Source organism: Ambystoma mexicanum, chromosome 7p (assembly GCF_040938575.1).
Source record: "Ambystoma mexicanum isolate Mex_15411 chromosome 7p, UKY_AmexF1_1, whole genome shotgun sequence".
Taxonomy (NCBI): Eukaryota; Metazoa; Chordata; class Amphibia; order Caudata; family Ambystomatidae; genus Ambystoma; species Ambystoma mexicanum.
The window spans coordinates 956,453,925-956,475,363 of record NC_090939.1 but is presented as its reverse complement, the minus strand read 5'-3'; positions in this window follow the sequence as shown (position 1 = coordinate 956,475,363).

The window sequence follows — 21,439 nt, the reverse complement described above, 5'->3', positions numbered from 1 at the left end:
TTCAGATGTCTTCTTAAAATGATTGACCCAAGCACCGCTCGTTGAGAAGAGTAGGCTAAAATACATTTGAGACTACTCATCATATTTCATTTCAAATTTTAGCTCTCAAATAGTCATTTGTGAATGGCAGGCCCTGTTGAAGACCCGCCGGCTTTATGTCCAAAATGATATGATTGATTATTTATAACATGCTTAATACCTAGAGGTTTCGAAACGCGGACCCGGGGATCAAACCTGTGGTGCTCCTTGACGTCTTGCTTCCAAGGTGAGCACATTGCCCCTGAGCTATCCTCCCGAGACTAAACGGCCATGACATAGGGATAAAGAAGCATGCTATAAAATGTATCCTTCAGAGAGGGTGGGCTAACTTTCCTAAGAGAAGTACTCGAGTCTAAGTCTGAAAGAAAGAAATTAGGGCCAACTGACGTCTCTGCTTTCTCCTTTTGGTGAGGACAAACAATCTATAATTCCGCCATCTTGTATATTGGACAGACACGGAGATGTCTGTGTATCACATTCAGATATAATTTAATAAACAATTAGAGACCCAATAAAATGCAAATTATGCCACAAGATGTTTCTATCAATCAAATCAAATGGTTTCTCCAAATCTGAAAAAATCCACAATAATCTATGTCCCTTAACCTTACTGTATTTGTACATGATGGTTTTCAGAGGGAAACAGTTGTCCACTCTACTAAGCTCTCCTCTGAAACCTGCTTGGGATGGCTTCAAGATATTGTTACTTTGAACTTACTCCTCCAGTATGAGCAACAAACATTTGGAAAATATCTTACTGTCAATGTCGAGAAAGGGAATTGGCACATAACCAAGGGAGAAGGCCGGTCCAATGACGACTTGTTCAAGGAGATGGCATAATGCCTGTCCTGACAATTGCATTAAACAATTTGGTGTCATTATTTCTCAATATATTCTTTTTTTGTTTTTGTCTTTTAGCAGTTTTTACAAGCTCTTTTGAAACTATAAATCTGGCCAGCTATGTACACATCACTCATTAAATGGTGATACAATTTTCTATTCGAGATTCTACATTCTGCACCAAACCATGGGGCATCCCTTTCTATAACCTGGATCTCCTGAACTGGGGGATGCCATTTCCCAATAGCGCTGTCCCGGATAGTTTCAACCAAAAAACAAACTGGAACTTTCCTTTGTGGTCTCTGAACTCTTTAATAGTTTTAAGAGAATATCTTAATTTCTTGTGAATTGGTAGTTCTTTCCAATGCCTACTTGTCAAGCTAAGTCATAGCCGACCAGCCCCTCTGGCTGTTGGACATCTTGGTGCCAACTCATGCCACTGATTGGAATATTAACTCAAGTGGATAGTGATCACTCCATATTCAATCTGAAATGCAAAATGTCATAACATTCCTGAATAAAAAACAGTCCACAATACGGTAATACATTGACTCAGAAACAGTATTGCTAGTTGTGTATGCTTAGGAATGTACCATTTGCCACTAAGGATCCCAAAACTCACTTCCATTGGAAATAAGGACTCTTCTTGCCTCAATTTCGAGGGGCATTGAAGACTCTTCTGTTTAGATAGGCCCGCTGGTGTGCTCCCTTTTTCATTCTAGGCTGCCTCACTTTCGGATTCAGACCATGCCTCGTATCAATGACTGTTACATCTGCGCCTCTATACGGTTTATTCTGTTGTGTGCACGTTATAAATTAAAAATCAAATCAGAAAAATCCCTGGGCAGAATTCCAAAGTACACCTGAAAATCAATGTTCCATCTGTGATCAATTTGACTGTCCAATCATCTGCACTAAATGTCTTACAAATATTTTGCTGGAGAACCTGAACCTGACTGGTTCTATCTGTTTAATAATTTCCTACTGACCACTCAATTTCTTTAACATTTCTGTAAACAGCCACGTAATGTCAAATGAAATTAAAGCCCTTGCAAATTTACTTTACTAGAATTGCACGTGGTCTTGATAATTAAGTACTGCAAATTAAAATGTTCTGTTAGCATGCTTAAAGTTTATTACATTTCTAATTTATGTTGCAATCCTTTTTACGCCAACTGAGCGCTGATATGCATTGTCGAAGAATGGATGTTGCTCACAATTTCATTTGATATGCACATTTTGCTCACTGCGCACAAAAAGGTTGGGGACCCCTGTCCTAGTGTTTGTTTTTGGGCACCTGTGTGTGGCCCACAGAGCAGGGTATGGTCTGGTGGCAGCTCTGTGCTGAATTGACAGGTGCCCTGAACGTCCTCCATTTTGGGATACCCAGGCCCTGTCATTAGAATCGGTGGATTCCTGATGGAGACAAGATGGCCCCTTTGGCCCCTTGCCGTCCATTGCTTGTAACCTTGGATTCACGAAGTCCCGGGAAGCCCTGACTCTGCCCCTTCCTCCTGACTGGCTGTTGGGTGGAAGTTCCATATATGGTAGTGTGGGAAAGTGCCGACCAGACTGGCTGGAGCCTTCCCAATGGCTGTATGTTGTGGGTACGCCAGTGGGGTGGGACCTGGGTGAATGAAGTGTGTGACGAATACACATTCTGTGTTATGGGTGTTTAGTATCTGGTGGTTGACACAATGACTGAGACAGCCTGCCCGAAACTTGTATGAATGCAGTGTGTAGTGCTGAATGGCAGAGTACTTGTACGAATCCACATTCTGTCTTGTGAGTGTCTGGATGGAGAAGAATGGCCTGAATGCGCTGTGCACCTGATTGGCTGCCTGACTGCCTGAATGCCCTTCTGAATGATTGGTTGCCTGAGTGTGACCCCGCAGAATGAATGGGAGATCAGCAGTATATCTGGGTGCCTCTCACTGCTAGAAATCATTCAGAAGCTGAAGTTGATACTTGATGCTTACTCTCGAACCCCGGGAGGATAGCTCAGCAGCAACATGTTCGCCTTGGAAGCAAGACGATACGAAGCAACACAGGTTCGATCCCTGGGTCCGTGCTTAGAAACCTCTGGGTATTTAAGCACGTTATAAATATGAAGCTAAGCCAAAAAAAACAAAAAACAATTACACAACTAAAAAACAAACAATTCCTGTAACAGCGCCTCGATGCCCGTGGGCTGTGTGAGCGCTTTAAAATGTGTGAGCGCTTTAAAAATGCAGAAAAAAAAGAAGCCGAGCCAGAACAAGAAGGTGAACCGCTGTTCCCTTCTGTGCAATCTAAAAGCTGCTGTGCCTTCAAGAATTGATCCAAGAGAGGACCTGGTAGGGAGACCTCTCCCCGCGCTACGAGGGACCATCGTGCACCAGCTGATTTTTGCCAAAGCTCCCTGTTAGACAGACCTACGAAAGGCTGCTGACCGGAGAAGGGGACCGCCGAGGAGAATGAAGAGAAGCACTGGACAGCCGGACACCGTCACCGACCGGAGCCGCCGTGCTCCCTTTGCCAAATAACATTTGATCCAAGGACTCCTTTGCTCATTCTTGTCGACCGCTTTCGTCCTGCCGGAGAAAGTCAAGGTCGTCGATGACTGAGGAGAATCCGCCGGTGGGTTTCGCGCCACCCGAAGACCTCAGAGACGTTGACGAAGCTACTGAAGCCAGCCGTGGCCACATTCCATTCGCCGATGCCAGACGCCAACAACTCGACGCCCTTGCTGGGCCAAAGTTCTTCACTGACTCTTTGCGGCAACAAACCATCAGCGTCGAGGTGCACCACACGCCTCCCTGTTGCAGGACGTTTTCGAACACTCGTCTACGAGCACCGCAAACCTAAGCTGCTTCCTCAACAACATCGTTTACCCTTTCTTCATCTCGGAAGTTCGACGACCCATGGCTCCTGCCTGAAAGGGAGCACACTCAGGAAGGGCCCATCGATTCCCCGATGAAGAACTCTCCAACACAAGGTACATTTGGGTTGCAAAACTATAGAAGAAGATAATAAAACTATAGAACTATAGACTCTGATAGACAATATATGGACTGGGCTTGTACTGCATCTTCATTTACAGGTTGCCCAGGTGGGGGAGCCTCATACAGAACTGTGCCTAGTGGTAGGGGCCAGTATCCTGCCAATTGTCTAACCAACTTGTCTTCCTCCTAAGTCTATGGTTGATATAATTTTGTTGGGTTGATTTGTATGCTATTTGAACTGTGTACAGTTGATGCATTTTAATGGAATCAGAGTAATCGTGGTACCACCTAGAACTGTATATATTTACCATTTTAGAATTGTCTGAGCACAAAGTCTTATCATGATTCTGTATATAACCTTCAACCCTATTTATATAAAGACTGTGTTTTAACTAACATAGTGTGTGGACATTCCTTGGCGGGTGCTTGGGGATTACACTGTACTTAAGAACCAGCCTGCATCACCTCCTGAGAAGCTAGGCCTTGATTGCTCGACCATAGCTACCCTATAGAGAATCTTGCCTGGGGTCCTCTGTGCCTCTCCTGTGCCATATAGAGAGCAGGAGTACAGACACTCCGCTCCAGTGGTTGCTTTACGCAGATCCTGGACAAAGAACAGACATATCCACAGGGTGAAGGTTATGTGAGAAAACTGAAGGTGTCTCCCTGACTAGTCCTCGGGGATTTGTCATCCAGGTTGCCAGGACACGCCCATGGCTATTGGATCCAGTTCCTGGGGGTGATCCAGTGAGGGAGGATCACCAGGATGGGGGATCCTAGGGGAGTGGAAGTGGGACACTAATGGGTGAGACACGGTATCCCCTTCTTATGACACCTTTTCCCCAACCTACCAAATAGGATACACAAACACTTTACCTCCCCCTTTTCCGACGTGAACACTTTAGCATATTACGACAGACGATGGACTAACACTTGAGCCATTTACCTTACATGTCCCAACAGCAGGATCAGGATCAGGCAAAGTCAGGCAATTGACCAGAACTGCACACACCTGACAGTCCTTTCCCTTCCCCACAGGGATAGAAGGTGGAGCACAAGAGCGCAATTGTAACGCTCACCTGATTCCCGTAGAGGCGCCGGTCTTGACTGGGCGTATACCGTATCTTCAAAGGTGATGTGTAACACACGGCTGGCTCTTTGGGCTGGACCTCTGTGCACTGTATGTCTGACTCGAAGGGTAAGATGTCTTAGGTAAGTGAACGCCGTGCTCTCCATCTGCCTCGGGGCAGGGTGCTGTAACCAGTTTCTTCACTGGATAAGGGGAGCAGGCCTCTTGACTTCAGAGGACTGCTGTCCGTCGTTTACTGCACGAACGGTAAGTTTCGAGTAATCCTAATGTCTTTAAAGTCTTTAGTAATGATGTCTCTTGTTTTGCAGGGTTCCGGCGATGGCGGATGACGGGCTGAAGTGAGTTGAAGATGGAGCCCGTGTGATGAATAGAAGCGCTTGTTGCCTGCTTCACGATGCGCTCTAACTGTCTTTTTATTTTGCAGGTACAAGTTCGGAGCGGCTGCAGGGTGCCGAAATACCCACTGGGTTAGATGTGGAAAGGAGTAATGGCACGTGAGTATTAAAGTTCCCCAATGTCTTTAAACGCACCTTGTTTTGTCTTTTAGATGCGGGATGCAGCGCCGAAGGCCTCCGGAGCGTGCGAAGAGTTGGTAAGCTTTTGTCTTTCAGATGCCGGAATGCAGTGTGAAGGCCTCCGGAGCGCACGAAGAGTAGGTAAGCCTTTGTCTTTCAGATGCCGGAATGCAGCGCGAGGCGTTGGTGACAGCCGATGGACCAGGTAAGTGAAGAGCTGTCACTGAAGACCGTAATGCTAACCTGTTCTTTCTTGTCTTTATAGGTGTTGCTGAAGACTGGATTCAGGATGGTAAGCCTTTTTCCTTAGGCCCAGGATCAGATGCAGAAGACACGATGAGCGTTCTGCTGCAGAGGATGCAGAATAACGCAAAGCAAGATTCATCCATCGGGTGTGGTTTAAATAGCCTCCTGTAGTGCTTAGGTGTCTCCTTCCACAGCCACGCCTAGGTAAGAAAAGAGTTCCTGCTTTCCAGAAGAGTTCCAGTGTTCTGAATCTAGGGAGTGGCTCCTGCCCCACCCAACAGGAAAAGTAGTTCCAAACAGAAGAGGATCAGAGGCTCAACTGGCAGGCAAGTAAGCAGCATGGTCTGCTGCAGGTAAGTCCACCCAAGCATTATGAGCCCGGCGCTTCCAGCGCTGGGACTGGGCATATTTATGAGCCTGGTGCCACTGGTGCCAGGACTGGGTCCAAAAGGTCCCAATTGGGACTGGTTGGCACTCAGAACCTGGGTTATGGATCTGCTTCCAAGGGAGTTGGGAAAACCCTGACCTTTTGGAAGGCCCCTCCCAAACCGGGCTTCTCCGGGGGTTTTGGCTTGTCAGGAAATGTTCGGTGAAATCTTTTGATTAGGCGAGGAGCGTGGACATATTCAGCAGGTTCCCAGGATCTCTCTTGGGGGCCGTAGCCTTTCCAGTCAATTAGGTAAAATAGTTTAGATTTGGAGATCTTGGAGTCCAGAATGCTTTTGACTTCAAACTCGAGTTCTCCATCAACTAGGATAGGTTTTGGAGATTTAGTTAGTCGGGTTTGAGGTTGCACGGGTTTTAATAGAGAGACTTGGAAGACCGGATGTATCTTCATGTGCGGGGGCAAGTCCAACTTGACCGCTACTGGGTTTACTATGGTAGTGATAGAATAGGGACCAAGGTATCTTGGGTTGAATGTGCGTGGCCCTTTTAGAGGTAGGTATTTGGTGGATAACCAGACTTGATCCCCTACTTGATATTGAGGGGCTTCCTTCCGATGTTGATCTGCTCCTTTCTTGTATTGTTCTTTAGCCCTTTGAAGGTGAGAAACAGCTTCCTTAAAGGCTTGGGTGATTGTAGAATGCAGGTAGTCTACTGCTGGTGTTTCAAGATCTTGGAGGGGATCCAACTCCGAGGTTCGAGGGTGACTGCCGTACAAAAGAAAAAACGGGGTTTTCCCAGTTCCCGAATGGACAGAGTTATTGTAGGCATATGCGGCTATCCAAAGGATGTCTTTCCAAGTTTTTTCCGTTTGTTGCAGCATGCAGCGTAAATACTGTTCCAGAGTTTGATTGGTCCTCTCGGTTTGTCCGTCGGTCTGAGGGTGGTGACTGGTCGATAGTCTCACATCAATTTGAGCCGACCGACAGCAACTTCGCCAAAAATGAGAAATAAATTGACTACCTCGATCCGAAATTAGAACCGAAGGAAAACCGTGCAGTCGGACGATGTTTTCGAGAAATTCTCGGGCCAGAGTTGCTGCTGTTGGCAAGCCTTTGAGCGGAATGAAATGCGCCATCTTGGAGAATAAGTCCACGATTACTAGAATCGTATTGTATCCGGAGCATGGAGGTAGATCGGTGATGAAGTCCATAGAAAGCGTATGCCAAGGGCGAGGTGGGATGTCAATAGGGCGTAAGAGGCCTGCTGGTCTTTCCTTTTGACTCTTGTTTTGGGCGCATACTCCACAGGACATTATAAAGTCTCTGATATCTTTTTTCCAAGACGGCCACCAGAAGTAGCGCTTGATCTTTTCTGAGGTCTTGGCCATACCGGGATGTCCTTCCATTAAAGAATCGTGATAACAAGAGATTACTTTTTTCTGTAAATCTGTGCTGGGTAGGTATAATCGTTCTTGGAAATACATTAAGTTGTCCTTTACTGCAAAGTCCTTTCCCTGCAGATGCCAATTCTGTATGTCTGCTGGAGTTACAAGTTGCCTGGCTTTATCCTTAACTTCCTCTATGGATTCTGTGGCGATTACACCCAGAATTCTTTGTTCGGGAATGATTGGTACAGGTTTAGGGTTGATCAAGTGTTCTTCCACTCCCATCCGAGAAAGGGCATCAGCTTTACCGTTCTTTGTACCAGGTCGATAGGTAATTATGAAGTCAAACTCGGCAAAGAATAATGCCCAACGGAGTTGTCTAGAGGATTGGGCTTTTGCGGTTTTCAAATATTGCAGGTTTCGGTGATCCGTAATCACAGTAACAGTGTGTCGGGCCCCCAGCAGATAATGCCGCCAAGCCTTAAAGGCAGACTTGATAGCCAGAGGTTCCTTGTCAGTAATCGTGTAATTGATTTCAGGAGGCGAGAATTTGCGGGACCAAAATGCCACGGGATGCAACTGATTGGTTACCGGGTCCTTTTGTGATAGAACTGCCCCCATGGCAAGGCTTGAAGCATCAGTTTCCACGATGTAGGGGAGTTCGGGGCGAGGGTGTTTTAAGATTGTGTCATGATCTCTGCTTCCAAAAGGTCAGGGTTTTCCCAACTCCCTTGGAAGCAGATCCATAACCCAGGTTCCGAGTGCCAACCAGTCCCAATTGGGACCTTTTGGACCCAGTCCTGGCGCCAGTGGCACCAGGCTCATAAATATGCCCAGTCCCAGCGCTGGAAGCGCCGGGCTCATAATGCTTGGGTGGACTTACCTTCAGCAGACCATGCTGCTTACTTGCCTGCCAGTTGAGCCTCTGATCCTCTTCTGTTTGGAACTACTTTTCCTGTTGGGTGGGGCTGGAGCCACTCCCTAGATTCAGAACACTGGAACTCTTCTGGAAGGCAGGAACTCTTTTCTTACCAGGAACTCTTTTCTTACTTAGGCGTGGCTGTGGAAGGAGACACCTAAGCACTACAGGAGGCTATTTAAACCACACCCGGTGGATGAATCTTGCTTTGCGTTATTCTGCAACCTCTGCAGCAGAACGCTCATCGTGTCTTCTGCATCCGGTCCTGGGCCTAAGGAAAAAGGCTTACCATCCTGAATCCAGTCTTCAGCAACACCTATAAAGACAAGAAAGAACAGGTTAGCATTCCGGCATCTGAAAGGCAAAGGCTTACCATCCTGAATCCAGTCTTCAGCAACACCTATAAAGACAAGAAAGAACAGGTTAGCATTCCGGCATCTGAAAGGCAAAGGCTTACCTACTCTTCGTGCGCTCCGGAGGTCTTCACACTGCATTCCGGCATCTGAAAGACAAAAGTTTACCAACTCTTCGCACGCTCCGGAGGCCGTCGGCGCTGCATCCCGCATCTGAAAGACAAAACAAGGTGCGTTTAAAGACATTGGGGAACTTTAATACTCACGTGCCATTACTCCTTTCCACATCTAATCCAGTGGGTATTCCGGCACCCTGCAGCCGCTCCGAACTCGTACCTGCAAAATAAAAAGACAGTTAGAGCGCATACTGAAGCAGGCAACAAGCGCTTACTTACGTGCTTCCAGGCGCTTCTATTCATCACACGGGCTCCATCTTCAACTCACTTCAGCCCGTCATCCGCCATCGCCGGAACCCTGCAAAACAAGAGACATCATTACTAAAGACTTTAAAGACATTTGAATGACTCGAAACTTACCGTTCGTGCAGTAAACGACGGACAGCAGTCCTCTGAAGTCAAGAGGCCTGCGCTACCTATCCAGTGAAGAAACTGGTTACAGCACCCTGCCCCGAGGCAGATGGAGAGCTCGGCATTCACTTACCTAAGGTGAGAGCGTTAACCTTTGGGGGTCTACAGGAGAGGAGAAGAGGAAAGAGATAGGGACACCCCAATAACCCCAGTTCATTAACCCCATATTTTCTATCTGCAGACATCTTACTCTACACGTCAGGCATACAGTGCACAGAGGTCCAGCCCAAAGAGCCAACCGGGTGCTACACATCACCTTTGAAGATACGGTAGTCGCCCAGTCAAGACCGGCGCCTCTGCGAGAATCAGGTGAGCGTTACAGAACGCAAAGCCTACCGCAAAACTCTCGCCCAGGCGCTATGGAAACCTCGGATACTGACCCCCTAGCCCGGTTACTTGGGGAACTAAGGGCAGAAGTGCATGCAGCTCGTCAGGAAACGAATGCTCTAAGAAGGGAACTAATTATTTCCAAGGAGAGAACAGACAATCTTGCTAGACAAGTGCTACAGTCACAAGCCGGACAGACCCCGTTACCCGCATCAGGGGCAAATCTTCCTTCAACATCCTCTATGAATCCAGTGCAGATCAACCTACCTGGGAATGTACCTCTGGCTCCGCCCGAACGATTTTCTGGTGACCCAAAGAGGTTTGCAGTATTTATCAATCAGTGCCGGTTGCACTTCTTATGCCGGCCAGCAGCCTTTCCAACTGATCAAGCAAAAGTAGCTTTTGTACTTTCGTACCTTAGTGGCAATGCGGCAGACTGGTCGATCCCTCTAGTTAATCAAGATGATCCGGTTCTCCATGATTTTCAAGCCTTTCAGCTTAGTATGGAAAAACTGTTCGCAAGACATCCACAGGGGCAGGCCTTGGACAATGAGCTTCTTTCGTTGCGACAGGGTAATCAAGACCTTTTGGCTTATATTGCATCTTTCAATAGACTAATAGTGGAAACTCAATGGCCTGAGGACAAAAGGATTACGCTGTTTTATAGAGGTCTACGTGGAGAGCTCAAAGACGTTTTAGCCCAAGTAGTGAATCCCCCACAAGACTGTTCGGATTATATAGACTTGGTCGTTCAAATAGATCACAGGCTGCAGAACAGGAAGGCCGATCGTTCCAAGTTTGATGCTCGAGTATTTTCCAAACCGCCAACTCCTTCCAAAGGAGTAGACTCCGGGGAACCCATGCAAATAGGGGGTCTGAAAGGTCCTCTAACACAAAGGGAGCGGGAAAGGCGGAAACTGTTGCAATTATGCCTATATTGCGGAAACTCAGGGCACTTTTTTCGAGACTGTCCGGTGAAACCTGCCAAGAAGGCAGTAGGAGCTGCAGTTACCAAAGTTACAAACTCTGAGCAGGGAAACGACCTCGCCCGACAAGAATAGAGGTCCTCTTGCCGAGCGTGAAAACCAGTTCCGTGACCTCGCATTTCGTGATACCTATGGTCCTCATTAGCCCTGATAATCCAGATCGATTACATGCAATTGAAGCTTACGTCGACAGCGGTGCCATCGGCAATTATGTGGATCATGAAATGGTTTTGAGGATGAATCTAACTCTTTGTCCCAAGGCTGTAAAGGACGTCATTACTACGGTGGATGGTACGGAGATAGCCTCCGGGCCAGTAACGCATACCACTCAAGAGGTGACGCTAGTAAGTCAAGATGGACACCATGAGAAGATCGTGTTCGATGTGATCAAGGCCCCTCAGTTTCAGATTATTCTAGGAATACCTTGGTTAGAGAAACACAATCCTCTGATCGATTGGCGAGCAAGAACGGTCCAGTTTCCAGAATGTGTCTCTACTTGTCACCCTCCACCTGGTGTTGCACTGGCCGCAATTTCTTCAGAGACTCCCCAGTTACCTCCCGAATACCTAGAATACCAAGATGTTTTCCGGAAGGATCAGGCTAACTCTCTACCTCCTCATAGGTCTTATGACTGCCAGATAGACCTGATACCTGGATCTACTCCTCCTTGTAGTAGAATTTATGCCCTCACCGAGCCTGAGAACCTTCACCTTCGACAATACCTGGATCAATACCTGGCAAATGGGTTTATTCGTCCTTCCAAGTCCCCTGCTTCTTCAGCTTTGTTCTTCGTTCCAAAAAAGGAAGGAGACCTTAGAACTTGTATCGATTATCGCTCCCTGAACCAGATCACCGTTAAGAATAGATATCCGTTACCTTTGATCCCTGAACTCCTGGACCAAGTCAGAAAAGCATGCATATATACAAAGCTGGATCTTAGAGGAGCTTACCACTTGGTACGAGTAAAAGAGGGCGATGAATGGAAGACGGCCTTCCGCACCAAGTATGGGCTATTTGAATATCAGGTCATGCCCTTCGGACTTTGCAATGCCCCGGCCGCCTTTCAATATTTTATGAACGATGTCCTCAGAGAGCTCATAGATGTATGTGTTGTTGTTTACATTGACGACATCCTCGTTTATTCTTCATCGGAATCTGAACATCGGAAACACGTGAAAATGGTCCTCGAAAGATTGCGTCAACACAAACTTTTCGCTAAGTTGGAAAAATATGTTTTCAACGTGACTGAAGTTGAATTCTTGGGATTCATATTATCCCCTGGCGGAGTGCGTATGGATTCAAAGAAGGTCGATGCAGTTCTCAAATGGCCATCACCATCCTCCGTAAAAGGTGTGCAAAGCATGTTAGGCTTCGCTAACTTTTACCGCAGGTTTATCCCCGAATTCTCTCGAATAGTCCAGCCCATCACTGCCTTGTTAAAGAAAAACAAACGTTTTGAATGGTCTACCGAGGCGGAACAAGCTTTCCAGGATTTGAAGACTAAATTTATCTCTGCACCAATCTTAAAACACCCTCGCCCCGAACTCCCCTACATCGTGGAAACTGATGCTTCAAGCCTTGCCATGGGGGCAGTTCTATCACAAAAGGACCAGGTAACCAATCAGTTTCATCCCGTGGCATTTTGGTCCCGCAAATTCTCGCCTCCTGAAATCAATTACACGATTACTGACAAGGAACTTCTGGCTATCAAGTCTGCCTTTAAGGCTTGGCGGCATTATCTGCTGGGGGCCCGACACACCGTTACTGTGATTACGGATCACCGAAACCTGCAATATTTGAAGACCGCAAAAGCCCAATCCTCTAGACAACTCTGTTGGGCATTATTCTTTGCCGAGTTTGACTTCATAATTACCTATTGACCTGGTACAAAGAACGGTAAAGCCGATGCCCTTTCTCGGATGGGAGTGGAAGAACACTTGGTCAACCCTAAACCTGTACCAATCATTCCCGAACAAAGAATTCTGGGTGTAATCGCCACAGAATCCATAGAGGAAGTTAAGGATAAAGCCAGGCAACTTGTAACTCCAGCAGACATACAGAATTGGCATCTGCAGGGAAAGGACTTTGCAGTAAAGGACAACTTATTGTATTTCCAAGAACGATTATACCTACCCAGCACAGATTTACAGAAAAAAGTAATCTCTTGTTATCACGACTCTTTAATGGAAGGTCATCCCGGTATAGCCAAGACCTCAGAAAAGATCAAGCGCTACTTCTGGTGGCCGTCTTGGAAAAAAGATATCAGAGACTTTATAATGTCCTGTGGAGTATGCGCCCAAAACAAGAGTCAAAAGGAAAGACCAGCAGGCCTCTTACGCCCTATTGACATCCCACCTCGCCCTTGGCATACGCTTTCTATGGACTTCATCACCGATCTACCTCCATGCTCCGGATACAATACGATTCTAGTAATCGTGGACTTATTCTCCAAGATGGCGCATTTCATTCCGCTCAAAGGCTTGCCAACAGCAGCAACTCTGGCCCGAGAATTTCTCGAAAACATCGTCCGACTGCACGGTTTTCCTTCAGTTCTAATTTCGGATCGAGGTAGTCAATTTATTTCTCATTTTTGGCGAAGTTGCTGTCGGTCAGCTCAAATTGATGTGAGACTATCGACCAGTCACCACCCTCAGACCGACGGACAAACCGAGAGGACCAATCAAACTCTGGAACAGTATTTACGGTGCATGCTGCAACAAACTGAAAAAACTTGGAAAGATATCCTTTGGATAGCCGAGTATGCCTACAATAACTCTGTCCATTCGGGAACTGGGAAAACCCCGTTCTTTCTTTTGTACGGCAGTCACCCTCGAACCTCGGAGTTGGATCCCCTCCAAGATCTTGAAACACCAGCAGTAGACTACCTGCATTCTACAATCACCCAAGCCTTTAAGGAAGCTGTTTCTCACCTTCAAAGGGCTAAAGAACAATACAAGAAAGGAGCAGATCAACATCGGAAGGAAGCCCCTCACTATCAAGTAGGGGATCAAGTCTGGTTATCCACCAAATACCTATCTCTAAAAGGGCCACGCACATTCAACCCAAGATACCTTGGTCCCTATTCCATCAATACCATAGTAACCCCAGTAGCGGTCAAGTTGGACTTGCCCCCGCACATGAAGATACATCCGGTCTTCCACGTCTCTCTATTAAAACCCGTGCAACCTCAAACCAGACTAACCAAATCTCCAAAACCTATCCTAGTGGATGGAGAACTCGAGTTTGAAGTCAAAAGCATTCTGGACTCCAAGATCTCCAAATCTAAACTATTCTACCTAATTGACTGGAAAGGCTACGGCCCCCAAGAGAGATCCTGGGAACCTGCTGAATATGTCCACGCTCCTCGCCTAATCAAAAGATTTCACCGAACATTTCCTGACAAGCCAAAACCCCCGGAGAAGCCCGGTTTGGGAGGGGCCTTGAGGGGGGGTACTGTCATGATCTCTGCTTCCAAAAGGTCAGGGTTTTCCCAACTCCCTTGGAAGCAGATCCATAACCCAGGTTCCGAGTGCCAACCAGTCCCAATTGGGATCTTTTGGACCCAGTCCTGGCGCCAGTGGCACCAGGCTCATAAATATGCCCAGTCCCAGCGCTGGAAGCGCCGGGCTCATAATGCTTGGGTGGACTTACCTTCAGCAGACCATGCTGCTTACTTGCCTGCCAGTTGAGCCTCTGATCCTCTTCTGTTTGGAACTACTTTTCCTGTTGGGTGGGACTGGAGCCACTCCCTAGATTCAGAACACTGGAACTCTTCTGGAAGGCAGGAACTCTTTTCTTACCAGGAACTCTTTTCTTACTTAGGCGTGGCTGTGGAAGGAGACACCTAAGCACTACAGGAGGCTATTTAAACCACACCCGGTGGATGAATCTTGCTTTGCGTTATTCTGCAACCTCTGCAGCAGAACGCTCATCGTGTCTTCTGCATCCGGTCCTGGGCCTAAGGAAAAAGGCTTACCATCCTGAATCCAGTCTTCAGCAACACCTATAAAGACAAGAAAGAACAGGTTAGCATTCCGGCATCTGAAAGGCAAAGGCTTACCATCCTGAATCCAGTCTTCAGCAACACCTATAAAGACAAGAAAGAACAGGTTAGCATTCCGGCATCTGAAAGGCAAAGGCTTACCTACTCTTCGTGCGCTCCGGAGGTCTTCACACTGCATTCCGGCATCTGAAAGACAAAAGTTTACCAACTCTTCGCACGCTCCGGAGGCCGTCGGCGCTGCATCCCGCATCTGAAAGACAAAACAAGGTGCGTTTAAAGACATTGGGGAACTTTATTACTCACGTGCCATTACTCCTTTCCACATCTAATCCAGTGGGTATTCCGGCACCCTGCAGCCGCTCCGAACTCGTACCTGCAAAATAAAAAGACAGTTAGAGCGCATAGTGAAGCAGGCAACAAGCGCTTACTTACGTGCTTCCAGGCGCTTCTATTCATCACACGGGCTCCATCTTCAACTCACTTCAGCCCGTCATCCGCCATCGCCGGAACCCTGCAAAACAAGAGACATCATTACTAAAGACTTTAAAGACATTTGAATGACTCGAAACTTACCGTTCGTGCAGTAAACGACGGACAGCAGTCCTCTGAAGTCAAGAGGCCTGCGCTACCTATCCAGTGAAGAAACTGGTTACAGCACCCTGCCCCGAGGCAGATGGAGAGCTCGGCATTCACTTACCTAAGGTGAGAGCGTTAACCTTTGGGGGTCTACAGGAGAGGAGAAGAGGAAAGAGATAGGGACACCCCAATAACCCCAGTTCATTAACCCCATATTTTCTATCTGCAGACATCTTACTCTACACGTCAGGCATACAGTGCACAGAGGTCCAGCCCAAAGAGCCAACCGGGTGCTACACATCACCTTTGAAGATACGGTAGTCGCCCAGTCAAGACCGGCGCCTCTGCGAGAATCAGGTGAGCGTTACAGATTGGTGCAGAGATAAATTTAGTCTTCAAATCCTGGAAAGCTTGTTCCGCCTCGGTAGACCATTCAAAACGTTTGTTTTTCTTTAACAAGGCAGTGATGGGCTGGACTATTCGAGAGAATTCGGGGATAAACCTGCGGTAAAAGTTAGCGAAGCCTAACATGCTTTGCACACCTTTTACGGAGGATGGTGATGGCCATTTGAGAACTGCATCGACCTTCTTTGAATCCATACGCACTCTGCCAGGTGATAATATGAATCCCAAGAATTCAACTTCAGTCACGTTGAAAACACATTTTTCCAACTTAGCGAAAAGTTTGTGTTGACGCAATCTTTCGAGGACCATTTTCACGTGTTTCCGATGTTCAGATTCCGATGAAGAATAAACGAGGATGTCGTCAATGTAAACAACAACACACACATCTATGAGCTCTCTGAGGACATCGTTCATAAAATATTGAAAGGCGGCCGGGGCATTGCAAAGTCCGAAGGGCATGACCTGATATTCAAATAGCCCATACTTGGTGCGGAAGGCCGTCTTCCATTCATCGCCCTCTTTTACTCGTACCAAGTGGTAAGCTCCTCTAAGATCCAGCTTTGTATATATGCATGCTTTTCTGACTTGGTCCAGGAGTTCAGGGATCAAAGGTAACGGATATCTATTCTTAACGGTGATCTGGTTCAGGGAGCGATAATCTATACAAGTTCTAAGGTCTCCTTCCTTTTTTGGAACGAAGAACAAAGCTGAAGAAGATGGGGACTTGGAAGGACGAATAAACCCATTTGCCAGGTATTGATCCAGGTATTGTCGAAGGTGAAGGTTCTCAGGCTCGGTGAGGGCATAAATTCTACTACAAGGAGGAGTAGATCCAGGTATCAGGTCTATCTGGCAGTCATAAGACCTATGAGGAGGTAGAGAGTTAGCCTGATTCTTCCGGAAAACATCTTGGTATTCTAGGTATTCGGGAGGTAACTGGGGAGTCTCTGAAGAAATTGCTGCCAGTGCAACACCAGGTGGAGGGTGACAAGTAGAGACACATTCTGTAAACTGGACCGTTCTTGCTCGCCAATCGATCAGAGGATTGTGTTTCTCTAACCAAGGTATTCCAAGAATAATCTGAAACTGAGGGGCCTTGATCACATCGAACACGATCTTCTCATGGTGTCCATCTTGACTTACTAGCGTCACCTCTTGAGTGGTATGCGTTACTGGCCCGGAGGCTATCTCCGTACCATCCACCGTAGTAATGACGTCCTTTACAGCCTTGGGACAAAGAGTTAGATTCATCCTCAAAACCATTTCATGATCCACATAATTGCCGATGGCACCGGTGTCGACGTAAGCTTCAATTGCATGTAATCGATCCGGATTATCAGGGCTAATGAGGACCATAGGTATCACGAAATGCGAGGTCACGGAACTGGTTTTCACGCTCGGCAAGAGGACCTCTATTCTTGTCGGGCGAGGTCGTTTCCCTGCTCAGAGTTTGTAACTTTGGTAACTGCAGCTCCTACTGCCTTCTTGGCAAGTTTCACCGGACAGTCTCGAAGAAAGTGCCCTGAGTTTCCGCAATAGAGGCATAATTGCAACTGTTTTCTCCTTTCCCGCTCCTTTTGTGTTAGAGGACCTTTCAGACCCCCTATTTGCATGGGTTCCCCGGAGTCTACTCCTTTGGAAGGAGTTGGCGGTTTGGAAAATACTCGAGCATCAAACTTGGAACGATCGGCCTTCCTGTTCTGCAGTCTGTGATCTATTTGAACGACTAAGTCTATATAGTCCGAACAATCTTGTGGGGGATTCACTACTTGGGCTAACACATCTTTGAGCTCTCCACGTAGACCTCTATAAAACAGCGTAATCCTTTTGTCCTCAGGCCATTGAGTTTCCACTATCAGTCTGTTGAAAGACGCAATATAAGCCAAAAGGTCTTGATTACCTTGTCGCAACGAAAGAAGCTCATTGTCCAAGGCCTGCCCCTGTGAATGTCTTGCGAACAGTTTTTCCATACTGAGCTGAAAAGCTTGAAAATCATGGAGGACCGGATCATCTTGATTTACTAGAGGGATCGACCAGTCTGCCGCATTGCCACTAAGGTACGAAAGCACGAAAGCTACTTTAGCTTGATCAGTTGGAAAGGCTGCTGGCCGGCATAAGAAATGCAACCGGCACTGATTGATAAATACTGCAAACCTCTTTGGGTCACCAGAAAATCATTCGGGCGGAGCCAGAGGTACATTCCCAGGTAGGTTGATCTGCACTGGATTCATAGAGGATGTAGAAGGAAGATTTCCCCAAGATGCGGGTAACGGGGTCTGTCCGGCTTGTGACTGTAGCAATTGTCTAGCGAGATCATCTGTTCGCTCCTTGGAAATAATCAGTTCCCTTCTTAGAGCGTTCGTTTCCTGACGGGCTGCATGCACTTCTGCCCTTAGTTCCCCAAGCAACTGGGCTAGCTGGTCGGTATCCGAGGTTTCCATAGCGCCTGGACGGGAGTTTTGTGGTTGGCTTTGCGTTCTGTAACGCTCACCTGATTCCCGTAGAGGCGCCGGTCTTGACTGGGCGTATACCGTATCTTCAAAGGTGATGTGTAACACACGGCTGGCTCTTTGGGCTGGACCTCTGTGCACTGTATGTCTGACTCGAAGGGTAAGATGTCTTAGGTAAGTGAACGCCGTGCTCTCCATCTGCCTCGGGGCAGGGTGCTGTAACCAGTTTCTTCACTGGATAAGGGGAGCAGGCCTCTTGACTTCAGAGGACTGCTGTCCGTCGTTTACTGCACGAACGGTAAGTTTCGAGTAATCCTAATGTCTTTAAAGTCTTTAGTAATGATGTCTCTTGTTTTGCAGGGTTCCGGCGATGGCGGATGACGGGCTGAAGTGAGTTGAAGATGGAGCCCGTGTGATGAATAGAAGCGCCTGGAAGCACGTAAGTAAGCGCTTGTTGCCTGCTTCACGATGCGCTCTAACTGTCTTTTTATTTTGCAGGTACAAGTTCGGAGCGGCTGCAGGGTGCCGAAATACCCACTGGGTTAGATGTGGAAAGGAGTAATGGCACGTGAGTATTAAAGTTCCCCAATGTCTTTAAACGCACCTTGTTTTGTCTTTCAGATGCGGGATGCAGCGCCGAAGGCCTCCGGAGCGTGCGAAGAGTTGGTAAGCTTTTGTCTTTCAGATGCCGGAATGCAGTGTGAAGACCTCCGGAGCGCACGAAGAGTAGGTAAGCCTTTGTCTTTCAGATGCCGGAATGCAGCGCGAGGCGTTGGTGACAGCCGATGGACCAGGTAAGTGAAGAGCTGTCACTGAAGACCGTAATGCTAACCTGTTCTTTCTTGTCTTTATAGGTGTTGCTGAAGACTGGATTCAGGATGATAAGCCTTTTTCCTTAGGCCCAGGATCAGATGCAGAATACACGATGAGCGTTCTGCTGCAGAGGATGCAGAATAACGCAAAGCAAGATTCATCCATCGGGTGTGGTTTAAATAGCCTCCTGTAGTGCTTAGGTGTCTCCTTCCACAGCCACGCCTAGGTAAGAAAAGAGTTCCTGCTTTCCAGAAGAGTTCCAGTGTTCTGAATCTAGGGAGTGGCTCCTGCCCCACCCAACAGGAAAAGTAGTTCCAAACAGAAGAGGATCAGAGGCTCAACTGGCAGGCAAGTAAGCAGCATGGTCTGCTGCAGGTAAGTCCACCCAAGCATTATGAGCCCGGCGCTTCCAGCGCTGGGACTGGGCATATTTATGAGCCTGGTGCCACTGGCGCCAGGACTGGGTCCAAAAGGTCCCAATTGGGACTGGTTGGCACTCGGAACCTGGGTTATGGATCTGCTTCCAAGGGAGTTGGGAAAACCCTGACCTTTTGGAAGCAGAGATCATGACAGCAATATGAACAAGGCAGACCGCACGACATGAGAGATAACATGGCACAGCAGTTCAAGAGGATGAGAAAGATGTTGCATACCGAGAGGGTGACAAGGAAAGAAGTGACCTTGCCCTATCCGACCACGACCTGTGAAACCTCAGCAGAAGAAACTGTAAGACCTCGAACAACAGCCAGCGTGTTTTGCAGCAGATGTCAACGGTACACAATGGCCTTCTCTGCTGATAACCAAGCCGGGGAGAGACGCTTGTGTCCGTGATACCAACCTTGACTCCAAATAGAAAGAAATCCAAGCAGTTCATCACACCAGTGAGTCGAGGGGAGAGTCAATAAGAAACTGAACTGTGTTGAACGAAAAGTAGCAAGCAGCTAATTGAACTGTGAAAGCATAAAAAGCTATTTCATGCTAGAAGGGAGAAAACCAGCAACAGAGGAGTCAGGCACCACGTGGGTGCTCACTAAAGAATACTCTGGGCGATTACACAATTGTTAAAACTACCAGTACCAGAAGACCTTGGGAAAGGCAAGGAAAAGGTTCAAAGTGGTCATACAGGGGTCTTGTAAAATCCTCTGTACAGAAGAAAGTCTTTGACCGACAGATGATCATGAAGCTAAGGGAAGTGAATCCTGCATCGTGAGAATTGAATGGAAGAACCATGATTGACAAGATTGGCAAGAGTGAACCTGAAAGAGGGATGCTGATAAAAAGGGGAAAAGTCTAAAGTCCTCATATACAATGGGCCTCATTACGAGTCTTGTAGTTGGGTCGAACATGAGTCCGGAATGGTAATACCGCCATCGTTTACCGTACTGGCCCATTACGAGTCCACACAGTGTTATTACAGGCAACCCCATGTAGGCACTGATACCGTGCACCTCCGTACCGGCATGTGCGTGGCCACGCGCCCATCGTGTCGGCAATACCAGCATGCCGCAAACAGGAGGACATTACAAGTCACACTGACATGCACTTACCGGCATCCAGATTGCGGTAATAAGGGTTACCACCATGGCGGTAGCCACGGCATTGCGTATCATCCGTTAATAGCAATCTGCTGTGTCCCCAACTGCCACAGGTGCACACAATCAGCACAGGTGGAGGCAATGGAGTCTGGCCCAGCACAAAAGGAACACACACACACCACACCCCTTCTTAGACCAGAATGATCGCACTTGCTCTTGCGATTTTGGAGCTGGAGGATATGCCTACACTGTTACTCCATGAACAGGCACTACATCAGGTACTACAGAGGAGACGCAGGAGGAGAAGGAGGGTGAGACTGGCCCAGCAAGTACCACCAGTGCAAGCAGGGTTAGCATGCAGGCAGCCACCAATCCCTTGCATAAGGGCCACTCCATTCAACTTGACTCCTGCACAGATCCACACCCTGTACCGCCTGGACAGGGACACCATCACTGCCATTATGGATCTAATACACGATGACATAGCCAGCCTGACTGATATCTGTACCGCCATCCCTCCTCTACTGAAGGTAGAGTCTGTGCTCCACTTCCTGGCCACAGGCACCTACCAGCACACAGTGGGGCAGCTGCATGGCATATCACAACCATGTTTTTCACGCATGCTGAACCAAGTGCTGGATGCCCTCCTGAAGCACGCAGGGAACTCCATATCCCTACCATGGACTGGCCAGGAGGTGAGTGACACTAAAATAGGATTACATGCACTGGCAGGCATGCCACATTACAGCAGTGCCCTCTACTGCACCCACGTGGAGTTGGTGGTCCCACATGCCATGGTGGTGGGTACCGCAATGGCAAGCTATACCACTCCATGAATGTGCAGATGGTATGTGACGCCAGCAAGATGATCACACATTGCGGTGCCTGATACACCGGATCAACGCACGATGCAATGGTGCCCCGGAACTCCATGCTACCCCGCTACATGGAGCGGCATGCTGCACGACGTGCCTCGTTGCTGGGTAAGTCTGCTCACAGG